This window comes from Orycteropus afer, unplaced genomic scaffold (genome assembly GCF_000298275.1).
Source record: "Orycteropus afer afer isolate SDZICR_OR568_19922 unplaced genomic scaffold, OryAfe1.0 scaffold00125, whole genome shotgun sequence".
Taxonomy (NCBI): Eukaryota; Metazoa; Chordata; class Mammalia; order Tubulidentata; family Orycteropodidae; genus Orycteropus; species Orycteropus afer.
The window spans coordinates 4,032,488-4,049,678 of record NW_006921712.1 but is presented as its reverse complement, the minus strand read 5'-3'; positions in this window follow the sequence as shown (position 1 = coordinate 4,049,678).

Genomic DNA, 17,191 nt, shown 5'->3' with positions numbered 1-17,191 from the left:
TTTTGGCTATTGTAAATAGTGCTGCGATGAACATCGGCGTGCATATATCTGTTCTTGTCATGCTTTCTTTGCTTTATAGTCTCACCACCTGTGTCCATTCTTAAACAATAACTTTTCTTTGCCTGTTTTGAAATTTACGTAAATGGAATGGTACTCGTTTTTTTTTTTTTTTTTAAGTCTTGTTTCTTTCATTATGCACATTGTTTCTGATGGGTGGACTCACTTTGGTGGCAGGGACAGGATCTGAGCATGACGTTTCTTGTGTCTTTTTAAGGTTATTATTGCAGCATAGTACACCATTCATTTTCATTGCTGCATAGTATATAATTTTATGATTATACCACAATTTATTTTCCAGGGTATCCTTGATAGATACTTCAGATTTTTTTCTAGTTTGGGTTATTATAAGCAGTGCTACTCTGAACATTCACACACATGTATAGAGAATATCCATTTCTATAAAAATAGCAAGGAGTTCAGTTCCAGAGTCAAAGGATTTGTTTATCTTTGACTTCACCAGCTGTGAATTTACAGTCCTATCAACATTATATGAGATTTTGCATGGACTATATCCCAGCAGTTCTGAGGGAGAATGATGTGGCTCTCTGCTTCTGTAAAGATTACAGCCTTAGAAACTTTATGGCGCAGTATTACTCTGCCCTATCAGGTTGCTCAGTTAGTCACCTTTGACAGCACACAACAGGCTTCCCAACATTTCAACAGTTCCTATATCAGAGTATATGTTTTGGCAGTTTGGTGTGTAGGAAATGGTATCTCATTGTGGGTCTAATTTTTTTTTTTTTTATTACTAATGAATTTTAGCAATTTTTCAATGTGTTTACTGACCATTTTGAAATTTTTTTTCTTCTGTGATGGGCTTGTTTACAACTTTGCCCATTTTTACAACTTTTATTTTTAAATTTATATTTCAAAGTTATTTTATTATTAGGATTTTTTATTTTTGTTTACCATATACCGGAAATTGTTCATCTCTTGATTCTTCTTTTCTTTCACAGATATTGCAAATACTTTCCACAGTTTGCAATTTACATTTTTCCCTATAAAGGTACAGAGTTTTTACTTAGCTCCTGAATTGCTCATCATCAAAAACTATCTTCCATCTCAGTTCATTTCCCACTACACTATTGAAACCATTTAGTTTTAAAGATACAATCCATCTTTTCTTCATCAAAATCATGATATTCTCCTTACATTTTTCTCATTTGCTTTTCAGTTGGATTTTATACTCTCTAACACTTGCTCTGGTAGTGTAGTGCCTAAGGCACTTGACTGCTAATCAGAAGGATGGTGGTTCAAACCCACAAGGCACTCCTCAGAAGGAAGGTTGGGCAATCTACTTCCGTAGTGATACCACCTCAGAAACCCAAGGAGGTCAAGTCTGACTCCACGGGACATAACAACAACCACAACAACACTTGCTGAAGGAGCCCTGGTGGTGCAGGGGCTAAAGTGCTCAGCTACTAACCAAAAGATCCACACTTTGAACCTACCAGCTGCTCCATGGAAGAAAGGTGTGGAAGCCTGTTTCTGTAAAGATTTACAACCTTGGCCATCCTATGCGGTAGTTCTCTGTCCTATAAGGTCTCTATGAGTCAAAATTGACTCAATGGCAACAGGAATTAGACTGGCAAAATCTAAATGTCAATTACTAGCTAAGAAGTGGGCTTATTAGGGTAGCCATTCTTGTGTGCCATCTGGCAGAACTCAGTAAAATTATGTATATGCTGCCCATTGACCCTGAAATTCCACTCCTGGCAGTCATCCCATAACAATTATCTCAAAGACTCCTAAGGGGTTGAGTGCACAGATGTTTATCACAGCTTTGCTTGTGACAATGGGAATTTGGAAGCCATCTGGACATGAAACACTGGAGAATTGGGTGGGTACAATGTGGACTCCCCACAGTTGAGCATTTTGCAGGCTTTAGAAACAATAGAGAGGAGGTATTTACATGTATGTGGATAGGTCTTTAAATATTGAGGTGAAAAGAAAGCATTATCCAAAATGATATGATTTATATAAATTGGCAAAAAAAGTATGCGTTATTACCAGAAAAAACCCACTACCATTGAGTCTATTCCAAGTCAGAACCAAGCCATTGCTGTTGAGTTGATTCCTACTCACAGACACCCTAAAGGACAGGGTAGAATTGCCCCATAGTGTTTCCAAGGCTATAAATTTTTGTGGAAGCAGATTGCCACATCTTTCTCCAGTGGAGCAGCTGGTAGGTTTGAACCACTGACTTTTCGATTAGTAGCCCAGCATATTCAAAGTCATGACGACCCCATATATTTCAGAGAACTGTACTCCATACTGGTTTTTCAATAGTAGATTGCCAGGCTTTTTTTCAAGCCAGTTTTGGATGGACTGAAATCTCCAACCTTTTGGTTAGCAGCCTAAGAGCTTTAACTGTTTGCACAACTCAGGGACCCCTTATTATAATATATTCAAATAAAACTTGTAAGAACATGTAGGTACCCTGCCTGTGTGTCTTGAATCTTTTCACTTCAGTGTTCCCAGTCAACTTCAAGCTATCATTTTCTACATCTCTTTGCCTTCAGGTCTTCTTCAAACCACAACTTCTCTTCCTAGTGCAGGGCAGGGTGGAAGTGGTGGGGATTAACAGACCGAGGAGCAGACCTCAACCAATTACTAATGAATACTTTGCACCAGGTGAGATAACTTGGAAGCATATGTGTCCCATGTTACTGTGGGATTAAGCTCCATTTGCCTAAAATAGAGTAGGCTTCATAATACATCATTTACTGCCCGGCTTCCCTTTCCTTTCTCATTTCCCTCCTTCTCTTTTGCTATTTCCTGTACTATCCAAATATCCTGTTTGTCCTTACATCCTTCTCTGTTTCCGACAGAACCCAAACTAGGACAAAATTATTTACATAATATTCCACAGAATGATGGAGGACAGAGAAGGGGAGTAGGAACGAAGTTAAAAAGTAATAGATAATAAGATTAAAGAAGAGTTTTCAGTGATTGATGATGATAGTGTACAAGAACTGATGAGAACAAGTAACTCAATCGTCTCCTTTGAGGGATAACAACAAAGGAAAAGAACAGTTCTTAATTCACTGATATCTCAAGAAGTGGCCAAGAAGAATGCAAGATTCAATTTGAACATTTTAACACACACACATATATGTATACACACATGCACACATATATATAAACATATACACATACACAAATACATATACACATGTACATACATATATATGAGCTCTGGTGGCATAGTGTCTAAAGCACTGGACTGCTAACCAGAAGGCTGTGCGGTGTAGTAAATTACTTAGTGTGGCTTTTCTACCCATAAGTCTTTGTAAACTCCAAGGTGGGAATTGCTATTAGCAACTGAGGAGATCCTGATTTTAAAGTCGCCCACCTGGATTATTTCTGTTGGGCGTGGCACAATACAATGTTCTGGGAAGTTCCCACTCTCTCTCACGTGCTTAGAGTTCTGATGCTATGATTGGCTAGTTTGACCACCCTTCCAGGCTCAAAAGGAGGCCCCCTGGAGGCAGAACTCTCTCTGACTGCTGGTGGAGGAAGACGTGCTGCCGAAAGAGACACGCACCCCTGAAAGAGACACGTGCTGCTGAGAAAGAGCCGCAAGAGTCACGCATCACTGAGTGAGACGCCGAGGGACCAGCACTGCTGAGAAAGAGACTGTGAGAGACTCTTGGCTGAGGGACGGTGGGCTGGGAGAGAGACTGAGCGTTCTTCCTGGACTTGAGTTGTAGCCTGGTGCTTCCCTAATAAACCCCATAATCTGTGAGTTCTGTGTGGCCACTGCAGTGAATTATCGAACCCAGGAGAGAGGTGGTGGGTGCTCTGGGAGGAACGGTTGGAGAAAGGACTGGAGGGAGGCAACATGTCTGGCCTGGCAGTAATAGGCCTTGGGTTACTGCTGGTAATCCTGCCTTCCCCTTGTAGGGTTAGAGGAGGTCAGAACATGTGGCCTCCTTGTCGTTTTTGCAGGCTGGCAGTTCAAACCCACCAACCACTCCTCAGAAGGAAGGCTGGGCAATCTACTTCCATAGAGATACTGCCTGGGAAACCCAAGGAGAGGTCGCTTGGAACCGACTTGACACCAGTGAGTTTGGTTTTTTTATAAGTATATATGTATGTATTTTTTTTTCACTGTGATGAAAACATATACATCAAACTGTCTGCCACATTTACAATCCAATGACATCAGTTATCTTTTCATTTTGTGCCAACATTTTCTCTATCCTTATCCAAAACATTCCATTAACATAAACTCAAGGCTCCCAAACATAAACATCCCCCTTCCCTCTCCCTCCAAGCTCTGAAAACGATTAATAACCTTCAGTTTCAATATATTTGTTTATTTCAGGTAAGTGAAATAATACAGTATTTGCCTTTTTTGACTGACTGATTTCATGCAGAATAATGTTTTCAAGGTTCATCCGTGTTGTGGCATATATCAGGGCTTCATTTCTCTTTATAGCTACATTATAATCATTGTATGTACATACCACATTTGCCTATCCATTCATGTGTTGACTAACATTTCAGTTGTTTCCAAATTTTGGGTATTGTGAAAAGTGCTACAATGAACATTTGTATATAGGTTTCTGTTTGAGTTCCTGTCTTCATTTCTTCTATATATATACCTAGGATTTGGATTGCTGGGTCATATGGTAATCCTAGGTTCCTTTTTTTTTTTTTTTTGAGGAATGTTTTATATAGTCGCTATATCATTTTACTTGTTCACTATCAATGGATGAGGGTTCCAGTTTCTCCACAACTTTGCCAGCAAGGGTTTTTTGTATATCTTTCTAATCAATGCATTCTAATAGGGATGAAGTGGTATCTTACTGTAGTTTTCATTTACATGTCTAACACACCAAAAAATTCCTAGCAACAAGCACAATGGCTAATAATGTTGAACATCTTTTCATGTAATTATTGGTTAAATGAGTATCTTCTTAGTGGAAGTGTCTGTTCAAGTCCTTAGTCCATTTTTTTCATTGTGTTATTAGTGTTTTTGCTGTGAAGTTGTAGGCATGATTATTTAAAAAATATGTATAATAAAGCTTTATTTTTTCAGGCTACTCTGACCACGAGTCTATACAAGTTGTATAAATAAAAGAGAAACTAATTACTTTAAATTTACTGCTTATAAGTTTCAGAGTTTTCTTAATTGGGCATATCCAATGATTAAACAGGAAACAAATTTTGTTTTAATCTTCCTTAGCAGGTGTAAGGAGCTCTGGTGGCATAGTGCCTAAAACATTAGACTGCTAACCAGAAGGCTGGCAGTTCAAAACCACCAGCCACTCCTGGGAAGGAAGGTTGGGTAATCTACTTCCGTAGGGATACTGCCTGGGAAACCCTAGGAGGGGTCGCTATGAGTCAGATTCCACTCAACGGCAGTGAGCTTGGTTTTGTTTGGTTTAAGCAGGTGTATGAGACCCAGTCAGATGACTATATGGACTGAATGCTAACAGTTATAAATTTACTATTTGCACGATGGTCAGTAACACCAAATATACTGAATTTAATTGCTTTAAGACAATTAAATTAAAATGTTATAAATTTCATTTTCTGAATTTTGCATTTAAATATGACTTCATTGATCCGAATATATTGCTACAGTGATGCAAACAAAGAAAAGAAAAAAAAAAATTCACCACATAGTTGAACACATATTGTTGTTGTTGTTGTTACGTGCTGTCAAGTCGGCCCTGACTCATCCTTGGGTTTCGGAGGCAGTTATCACTATGGAAGTAGATTGCCCAGCCTTCCTTCCGAGGAGTGGCTGGTGGGTATGAACCGCCAGCCTTCTGATTAGCAGTCAAGTGCCTTAGGCTACCAGAGCTCCTAGTTGAACACACAGAATCTCTGTTATCTCAAAATTTCTCTTAAAATTTAAGTTTCCTATTTTGGTCATCTAAGAATCCTGAGACTTCTATGCAAATAAATTTGAAAATCTAAATGAAATATATAATTTTCTAGAAAAAAAAGTTTTACCAAAATTTATGCCATTAGAGATAGAAAGGTTAAATTGACCAACATCCACAGAAGAGACAGGGAAAGTTATTAGGAAACCACCCCACAGAAAGCACAAGGCCCAGATTGTTGTTTCACAACCAGAGTGCTTCAATAAAGTATTTCAGGAAATAGAAAATAAAATTTTCAATTTTCAATGAATCAGGTATATTTAAATCTGATGCAGAAAACACTCATACACACACACACACACACACAAATTTAGAGCAATATTTATGAATATTAATATAAAATTTAAAAACAAAATATTAGTTAGCAAAGAAACTCCAGTACCACATTAAGGAAATAATAGTCTACAACCAGTGAGATTTATATTGGAGTGCAAGGATAATTGAATATTTGGAAATTTCACAATAAAGTTAACAAGTTCTTGCTAAAGTTAACTCGTAGTAACCTTTCCTTGGATTTCCAAGGTGGTATCTCTACAGAAGTAGACTGCCCAATCTTCCTCCTGAGGAGTGAACTGCCAGCCTTCTGGTTAGCAGTCAAATGCCTTAGGCACTACGCCACCAGAGCTCCTACGGTGAAAAATATATATACTACTTCTATGTATATTGAAAAAAATCTTTGATAAATTCAGTACCCATTCTTAATAAGAGCCTTTTAGAGAATATGAATGAACTGATGCTTCCTTAACATGATAATGCCTCAATACAAATGCCAGCATGTTACTAAAAGGGAAAATACTGAGGCATTCACAATAAGGCTAGGAACAAGACATGCATGCTCACTAACACTGCTACTATTTATCATTACATTAATGCAATTAGATTTAAAAAGTAACAAGTATTCACCTGAGAATTTAAAAAGAAATAAAATTATATCTATTTACAGATGACAGAATGGTATTATACTTGGAAAAATTGTGATAATCAATTACAAAAGCAACTCAAAAAATCAATATTCAGTAAGTCAGTAAGATATAAAATTATCCTACAAAAGTAATAGGCTTTATATTCACAAAACGCAATGAAATATAATGGAAAAGTGCATTTACAAGAGCAAGAAAAAACACCAAATTACTCAGTAATAAAGCTATGCAAAAATGACATGGGGGCACCATCCTCCCCTGACCTCCTCTAACTTCACAAGGGGGAGACCAAATCACCAAGGCTTATTCCTATGATGCCAGACATGCCTCACCCTCCAGCCTTTTTACCAATTTTGACACCAATCATACCTCCCATAGGACTCACTACTTCTCTGCTGGGTTTGATAATTTGTTACAATAGCCATATAGTACTCATAGACAATACTCACGATTATGGAGTTTATTAGGGAAATATTAAAACAAAACAAAACTCACTGCCACTGAGTAAATCCCAACTAATAGTGACTCCCATTGGGTTCCTAAGGCTGTAAATCTTTATGGAAGTAGATTGCCCCATCTTCCTTCCGTGGGGAGTTTGAACTGCTGGCTTTCTGATTAGTAGTCAAACACCTTATCCACAACACCACCAGAGCAATTCAGTTTCAGGAACGCTCTCAGGACACAATTCTTCAATCAAAACAGTCTCCCCTCTGCTATGCCCTCAGGCATATCTCTCCAGCCCTTGACCTCTGGGCCTGGTCTCTGCCCTGCTAGCACAAGTAGTTCTTTTAGCTCTGCCGATAGGTACACCTAGGTGCAACTCACCGCACAAGCAACCCTCCTGCCCGAAGGCATTCAACTTTCTCACTCCATGGACTGGCAAGCCAGCTGCTCTGTCCCATGCCTCTTGTTTCCACTGTTGCTGTGCCTCAGCTGGTCATCTCAGTTGTCTCTGCCAGTGAGGTCCAGTGAAGGGATCTTGGGTCCAAGGAAGCACTCCACTCCACCTTGGCCTCTTCTTTCTTGATGGCAGTCAAATACCCCTTCTGCCTCTAGAAGGGCTCATTTTAATCCTAGCTGAATGATAAAACTAACCAATCCCCACATTAGGGTTTCATACACCTTATTTGCATGGTCCCACCCCCACAAGGGTGGCACGTACCTTATGTACATTACTCAAAGTTATCCAGTCACCTTCGTAGGCCACCAGCACCTTACATTTGCATAGCTCCACCCAGTCATCTGGTGGGAGTCACAAAGACCATGGCTGAGAGAGCCACACCACACTAAGTAATTCAATGTACCACAACCTAACAAGAAGTGTGCAAAATTTATATAAAGAAATGATAAAACATTCCTGAAAATACAAAAGTAAAAGTGTCAGATTAATCATGGCCACACATTGTTTGACACTCCCCCAATGAAAAGTAGGGTCTATGTACCTTCCTCTTGAATCTTTCATTAATATAGTAAAGGTGATGCTGTATGAGTTTCAGGCACTAAGAGACTGACAACTTCCACTTCCTGTTTCTTACAACTTCGGCTCTTAGAGCACTGAGCCACAATATAATAAGCTCACCAACCTGCTGGAGATATCTAGTGGAAAGGCCCTGAGAATATAGGAGGGGAAGACCAGTTCAACTGAGATCAGCCTTTCAGCACATTCAGTTACCTTGGGCTTTCCAGAGCATTACAGTTGACACCACATGGAACAGAAGCATTGCCCAGTCAATCATTTCTGAATTTCTGATCCACAAGATGGTTGTTTCTTAAGCATCTAAATTTTGGGGTAAATGGAACAGTACATTTGAATAAATGGAAAAATTGTCCTTGTTTTTGGATAGGGCATCCCAGCATCATCAAGATGTTCAATTCTTCTTAAATTAATATATAAAATTGTTGCTGTTGTTGTTATGTGCCATCAAGTCGGACCCGACTCATAGCAACCCCTCCTTGGGTTTCTGAGGCAGTATCACTACAGAAGTAGATTGCCTCATCTTCCTTTCGAGGAGTGGCTGGTGGGTTTGAACTGCCAGCATTCTGCTTAGCAGTCAAGTGCCTTAGGCACTACACTACCAGAGCTCCTAATATATAAAATTAATAGGATCTAAATAAATATATTAACTCTTTTCCTTTTTAGTTAGACAAGTTGATACTAAAGTTCATATAGAAAAATAAATATGCAAAAAATAATTAGAAAATCAATGAAAAGAAACTATAATCTGAAGACAAACTATAATACAACATAATAGACAGAGAAATGGCACAGAATACAAAGTTCAGAAATAGATCAAAGTACATATGAAAATTTAGTATATGATAAAGATGGAATCTTTGATTCTCAAATCATTAAAGATGGATCTTTTGAGTAGTGCTGTGACAACTGGATAGCTATTTGGAAAATAGGCAGAATGGGGTCCATTCCTTACAATATGGGCAAGAATAAACTCTGAATGGATCAGAGACTGAAACAGAAAAAAAAAAAAAGTATACAAGTACTAAAAGAAAACATAGGTGAATTCCTCTACAACCTGGGTGTAGAGGAAAGGTTTCTAAATATGACTAAAAATCCAAAAGTATGAGAGACTGATAAACTTGACTTTAAAAATTTTGCCTGGTAAAACAAAACAAATGACAAAATACCACAAGAAAAATAAAAAGATCAAATGGCACACTGACGGAAAGTATTTACAATGTATGTCACTGATAAAGAGCTAAAAACTCTCTAATAGATAAAGAATTTTAGAGGAAATAAATAAACTAAAAATTCTATAGAAAAAAACAGATGAAGGATAACATGCAAAAAAGATCTAAAAATAGGCCTTAAAGATAAAATATGAAAAGATATTAAACTACATTTATAATAAGAGAAATGCAAATTACATTTTTGAGATACCATAATTCATAAATTAGATTGCCAAAATTTTATTAGTTTGCCAGTACATCTGTCAGTGATGCTGTGAAGAAACATACTTTCTCACTCATTGTTGGTGAGAGTTCAAAGCAGTATAGTCCCTATGGAAGAAATCTGGCATATATCTTTTTTTTTGGCTAGCAATACCTTTATTTTTAATTATTTATTGTGATTTGGGTGAACATTTACAGAGCAAATTCACTTTCTATACAGCAGTTCACATATACTTTGTCTCATGTCATTGACCACAGTTTACCACAATGCAACAGCTCCCCTCCCACTTCCTCCCCATAGTTACCTCTTCCCAGTGTCCATCCCTCCATGCACCCTGAGCTGTCTCCCTGTGCATAAGCAACCCTTTCTTCTCCCATGATTGTTCTCTCCAGGGCGTGTGTCTACTTGAGGTAAATGTTTAACTCACATGCCTGTACTTTGTTTGGCTGGAAACCACAGGTGTGGGTTCAATTCCAGACCTGAAGGGCAGCTAGGGGCCATAGTCTCAGTGGTTTCACCAGGCTCTATTGGACCAGCAAACCTGGTCCTAACCTTTTTTTTTTTTTTTTGCCTCCAAATGATTTTGACTTTTGTTCCACATTGTTCTCCCTCTCTATGCAGGATCTCCTACATCCCTTCCAAGTGGATGACAGTGGTAGCTGGGCACCATCTAGTTCTGGTCTCATAGTTGTATAGGTTACAGATCAGATGGTTTAACAGTTGCGAGGACTGATTGTTTCCATTAATTTTGGTTTTCTTCTTTCTTCTTTGCTCTTGATGAGGAGAGACCCATCGTTGCATCTAGATGGCAGCTTGCTTGGCTGGCATTATTTTCGAGGTATTTACACTGAAGATACATGTCCAATGATACAAAAATACCTATGCATAATGTTATTTATTGCATCATTATTTAAAATTGCAAAATACCGGAAACTATCTAATGTCCAAACACAGGATATTTGTTGAAGGAAATATGGTAGATCCAGGCTATGGAATGTCATGTAGCTGATAAAACAATGAAGACAATCTCTAAGAACTGATAAGGGAGTGATTTCTTAGATATAGTGTTAAATGCAAGAAGCAAAGTATAAAAGAGTATTAATGCTATCTTTGGAATATGAAAGAAGGGGAAGAGAAGAAAACATTTATGCATCTGCTTATTTTTGAAAAAAAAATTAAGAAACACAGGAAACATGTACTACTTACACAATACTTAACGATGAGGGACAATGCTCTCACCCTAAAGTCAGAAGTAAGACAAGAATATCTGCTACTTCTATCCAACATCAAACTGGAAGTTCTAGCCATGGAAATTTGGCAAGAAAATGATATAAAAGACATCCAGACTAGAAAAGAAAAAGTAAAACTCTATTTCCAGATGTCTTGATCTTGTCTATAGAAAATCCTAAAGAATCCATTAAAAAAAGTACTAGAACTAATAAATGAGTTGAATGAAGTTTCAATGTACAAGATCAATATATAAAAATCACTTGTATTTTTATACACTAGCAATGAATAGGGAGCTCTGGTTGCATAGTGCTTAAGGCACTTGACTGCTAACCAGAAGGCTGGTGGCTCAAACCTACCAGGTACTCCTCAGAAGGAAGGTTGGGCAATCTACTTCTGTAGTGAAACCGCCTTGAAAACCCAAGGAGGGGTCACTATGAATTGGGTCTGACTCGACAGCACATAACTACAACAACAGCAATGAACAGGGAGAGCTCTGGTGGCATAGCACCTAAGGCATTTGACTGCTAACCAGAAGGCTGGTGGTTCAAACCCACAGCCACTCCTCAGAAGGAAGACTGGGTAATCTACTTCCATAGTGATACTGCCTCGGAAACCCAAAGAGGGGTTGCTATGAGTCGGATCCGACTTGATGGCAGTGAGTTTGGTGGGGTTTTTTTGAGCAATGAACAATAAAAAAAAAAAAAAAGAAATTAAAAAAACAATCCCATTCAAGATAGCCTTAAAAAATAGTTAGGAATAAATTTGAAAAAAACAGTGCAAAACTTATTCTCTGAAGCCTGTGAAATATTGTTGAAAGAAATTACAGAAGATGTAAAGGCATCCCATTGTCACATACAGAAGACTTAATATTGTTAAGATGGCAATATTCCCCAAAATTGATCTACAGATTCAATACAACATTCATCAAAATTCCAAGTACCTGTTTTTATAGAAATTGAGTTGTTGTTGTTGTTGTTATTTGCCATCGAGTCAGCCCCGAATCATAGCGACCCCTCCTTGGGTTTCTGAGGCAGTATCACTACAGAAGTAGGAATACCGAACCTTCCTTCCAAGGAGTGGCTGGTGGGTTTGAACCGCCAGCCTTCTGGTTAGCAGTCAAGTGCCTTAGGCACTATGCTACCAGAGAAATTGAGAAGCTTATGCTAAAATTCATATGGAAACTCAAGAGACCCAGAATACCGAAAACAATCTTGAAAAACAAGAATAAGTTAGAGGACTCAAACTTTCTGAATTCAAATCTTAACTACACAAGTATAGTAATCAAGGCTGTACAGTACTGCCTGGAGAAAGAGAAGAATAGGAGGAAGAAATGGAATGTGTGGGTGTGGCTAATTTCCTCAATGAACAATTATCTCCTTTGCCAGGAGGCCAGAAGAACTGGATAACCCTGCTGGTATTTGAAATACCAGTGAAACAGCTTCCAGTATCAGAGCAACATGCAAGCTACTGCAGTTCAGCAAACTGACAGACGAGAGTAGACATATAGGTTAATGGAATAGAATTGAGAATCCAGAAATAAACCCTCACATTAATGGTCAACTGTGGAGGATCAGTTTTTATTATAAAAAACCAAAACCAAACTCACTGCCATTGAGTCATCTCTGACTCATAGCAACCCCCATGGGTTTCCAAGACTTCCAAATCAAGCATAAGCATGGCATTCTCCAACTTTACTAACCATTGGCCATCTACATGAAAACTTTCTAAGGTTACAACATTCTGTACTCTGTTTGTTTGTGTGGAAATAAAATCTCTTGGGTTGACCAAACATGCTTGGAAATTTCTTATTAAGTACTGAGGGTTATACAAATATAAATAAATGAAATTGTGGCTGAGATATGCTGTGTTCCAATTGCGATTTTGCATTTTATGTATTATTTTTTGGAAATATTATACAATAAATATTGTGAAAGTTACAAGGAATTATAAAACTTTTCTATGTAAAACTTCCACTGGGAATTTTCACATTGAAAGACATGACATATTACTTTAATAATTGAGGATTTTAACTTCAGATTAATTTTTGGAATCTTTTGAATGGTTTTGGGGTGGCAGTTATAAAAACTGAAGTAATAAGAAGCTTCTGATAATTTGGAGCTTAATACTGAAACTGCCAAATATAATAAACAAATCAAACTCACTGCCATCGAGTCGATTTTGACTCACAGAGATCCCCATTGGGTTTGAGGGGGTAAATCTTTATAAAAGTAGATTGTTTTGTCTTCCTCCTGAGGAGTGGCTCTTGGGTTTGAACCATCAACCTTCTGGTTAGCAGTCAAATGCCTTAGGCAATGCGCCACTAGAGCTACTTACAATACAAAAGGAAATATACATACATTGAGAAAATAGATTGACATAGAAGGTCTCCAAATGTAGAAAGGTTGTTGTTGTTGTTGTTATGTGCCGTCGAGTCGGCCCCGACTCATAGCGACCCCTCCTTGGGTTTCCGAGGCAGTATCACTATGGAAGTAGGATTGCCCAACCTTCCTTCCGAGGAGTGGCTGGTGGGTTTGAACCACCAACCGTCTGGTTAGCAGGCAAGTAGAGAATTCTATATGCTATTATCAGAGGAGTTACTGTGCAATAAGATTGTGCTTTGGGATTCTTGGTTGTTTTCCTGAAAGGAAGACTATGATTTCTTTTTCTTCTCAGATGGCTGGTATTCAAGCAATGTTGAAAGATTATTAGGTTCTGAATTAACTTTAGAGTTAATTTCAAAACAAAAAAGAAAAAAAATATTTCTGAATTTCTCTCAACCTGCATTCTAAATATGATTGCTGTTGTTAGGTGCCATCCCGTTGGCTCTGTCTCATAGCGACCCTATGTACAACAGAATGAAAACTGTGTCCAGTTCTGTGCCAGCCTCACAATCCTTGCTATACTCAAGTTCATCATTGTAGACACTGTTAGGTAAAACAATACATAACACAGTATATTTTCATGTTGAGAAAAAGGAAAAACTTACTCAGTAAGAAAAAAAGTACTGCATTAATAAGTTCTCACATTAGAGCAAGGAGCCCTAATGGCATGGTGGTTAAGCATTTGACTGCTGATGAAAAAGACTGGCAGTTCGAACCCACTAGCCACTCCATGGGAGAAAGATATGGCAATCTGATTCTATAAAGATTTGATACCTTGGAAACCCTAAGGGGCAGTTCTCTGTCCTATATGGTTACTATGAGTAGGAATCATGTCCATGGCAATGAGTTTGATATGGTCACATTTGAGCAAAATAAAAAGTCATTTAATAAAAGCAGAGTTCCTGGGTGGTGCAATGATTAAGCACTCAGCTACTACCCAAAAGGTTGGTAGTTCGAACTCACTCAGAGGTGCCTTGGAAGACAGACTTTGTGGAACAGTTCTACTTTGCACACGTGTAGTCACCTTGAGTTGGAATCAACTGATGGCAACTAACAAAAGCAGTAAAGTCAAAGCCATCTATATGAATTCATGAAAAATAAGATTTCTCTTCTTTATTTCTAGGTAAGATGAAATGGATCTGTAACAGACTCAGAGAACATGCTTAAGGGCAGAGGCTCAAAAGCTGCAAGTTACATCTCCCAGATGCCTCTGTGGCTAGGGTTTTAGCTGTTTCAGCTTCTGTCTGTCAGACAAACACAAATGGATTGAATTCAGAACTGACAAAACCAGGGCATGAGGCATTCAGTTTGTACAGCGAGTCATGAGCAGGCAGTCAGATTTGGTAACACTGAAAAAGGAATCCGTAGCTTCCTGACTGAGAAGCCTGCTGAGGCACCTCTGACTGGAAATTAATGCTAGAAGATCAGCCTAGAGCTTTTCTCTGTATTTTGATTCCAGAGAATGCAGGTTCCAACTGAGCTGAGGGGATGAATATGATCTGTGTAAACCAGGTGTAGTAATCCCATTCCTCTTGCTAGTGATTTTTAGGAAGGGGTATCTGAGATCTAATGGGTCCTCTCCTGGAAGCTTCCCTCACAAGATTTACATAGAACCTTGCAAAGCGAAAGGCTTCCTTTCACTCTGCCCTTTCCATCCTGTGGGGATTAGGATGAGAAGATGGCAGAGGCAGCCCTAACATTCCTCAAGGTTGAGTCAACCCTGGAATCACCTACTCTCACACTTTCTTTTATGTGAGAAAATTATTAAGTCTTTATGATTAAAGTCACAATTAGTGTTGAGGTACTGACCTGCATCCAGAAGCAACTCTAAGTGGAACTTTTCTAACTTTGTGTCTCTGTCTTTGAGCAGGAGGCTACAAAATACAAGTCTCCTGTGTATGTTACAAAAAAGAATGTTACATGTTACAAAAAAGAATCCAAGAAAGTAGATGTGGCATGCTTGGTGAATTAGTTATAAGTCTGAGAATAATGTGAAATCTAACTGCATGAGAGTAGAATTAAACAGGACTTCCCATTTGCTTCTATATGTATGATAGGGGTCATAGAACAAATGAAGTTTCACTTTGTAAAACACTTAAAGATATATTTAATAGAAATTTTTAACATGTCACTAAATAATATGACAAAAATACACCGATGCCCATAGCTATGGTGTAAAAGAAATGGCAAGTTGGTCTGACCTTTGCAGACTGCACCATCTGGCGTCTGTGCATGCTGGCTTGCAGAGTCCGACAAGAATGGGAAAGTTTATTTCCCCAGCTCACTTCCTGCTGGGCCACAGGTTGTCAGGAGGTACATTTCTCTCGACACAAATAACTCTTGAGCCAAGGGTGGTAGAATCTTCCCATTTTCGTAACCCTATCTGAATCTTGTAAATATATTCTGCATAATCACCTTTTGAACTTGTCATCTGTTTTCTGACAGGCTCCTGTTTGATATATGCTTATGCTGACATTGTCATTCATTCATTCAAGTTACTACTGAGCACTGCAGTGCTTAGAATACATCAGTGAACAAAACAGATAAAAATCCCTGCTCTCATGGAATTTATATTCTAGTTACACAAGGATATAACTAAATGCAACTGGGGAAGATCAATTTTTATTATAAAAAACCAAAACCAAACTCACTGCCATTGAGTCAATTCTGACTCATAGCAACCCCCACTGGGTTTCCAAGACTGTGAACCCTTATGGATACCGACTGCCTCATCTTTCTTCTGTGGAGTGGCTGGCGGGTTCAAACCACCAGGATTTTGGTTAGCAGCCAGATGTCTTAACCACTACACCATCAGAGTTCCTTTTAGCTTTTATTATGCTCTGCTAAATATATGTTTAAGAGGCCCAGCACACAGGTACAACCACTTATTAGCTGTCACATTAGGTAAGTGGTAACCTCTTTGAGCTTCAAGGTTCCTCAACCGTAAAATGGAAATCAATACTGCCTACTTCATAAGCTGTTTGTATGAAGAAAATGAGAAATCATATTTAAATTACTTAGCACAGTGCCTAGCATAAAATCAACATTAAACAGCAGCTATGTTAGAACAAGTCCAGCAATACTTTGAGAAAACTGAGGGACACAAACAAGAGTAATAGGCTTTGGTGCTAACTGAAAACAAAACTGGGGAGCAGGGCAAGTTCTATTGTCTTTAAGGGCCAGGCAGGTGACATAAATGAGTGAAGAAAGTAGAAAGTTTTCTCCCCCACAAAGAATATACTCTGTCCCATTTTTCTTGAATCATTCAACTTCCTTGGCCTATTTTATTTTTCAAAAGAACATGAATACAGAGAAATATTTCTTACAGAAAATGTGGTAATAAGGGGCAATGGATATTTAGCCTTGTTATGTAAACTTATATATATGTTCTCAAATCATAAGGCTTTCATAATGCTTTCAATACTGTTAGGTTTTCAAATTGCACATGTAAACTCATTCATAATAAGCTAGAAATAAAAATATATATACTTCTGTGATGCACTCTCTCCAGAAAACTTGTAATGTGCAACCTACAAGCTGTTAGAAACTATAAGTCATCAGAAGGTTATTTAGAAAACTTCTAACTTTAGCAATCAATAGAAGAATGGGGTCAACAACCTGTAGATGTTGGCACTGTCCCCAGATACTATGATAAAGAAATTGTAACTCATAATTAGAGGATTTCTAATAGAAAAACATAGTTTGTTAAACCTCCCCCAGTTAGCTTGTCACATACATAATATGATAAAAACTTCCCTAAGTTTGCATGCTACTTACATCATAAAAGGAATT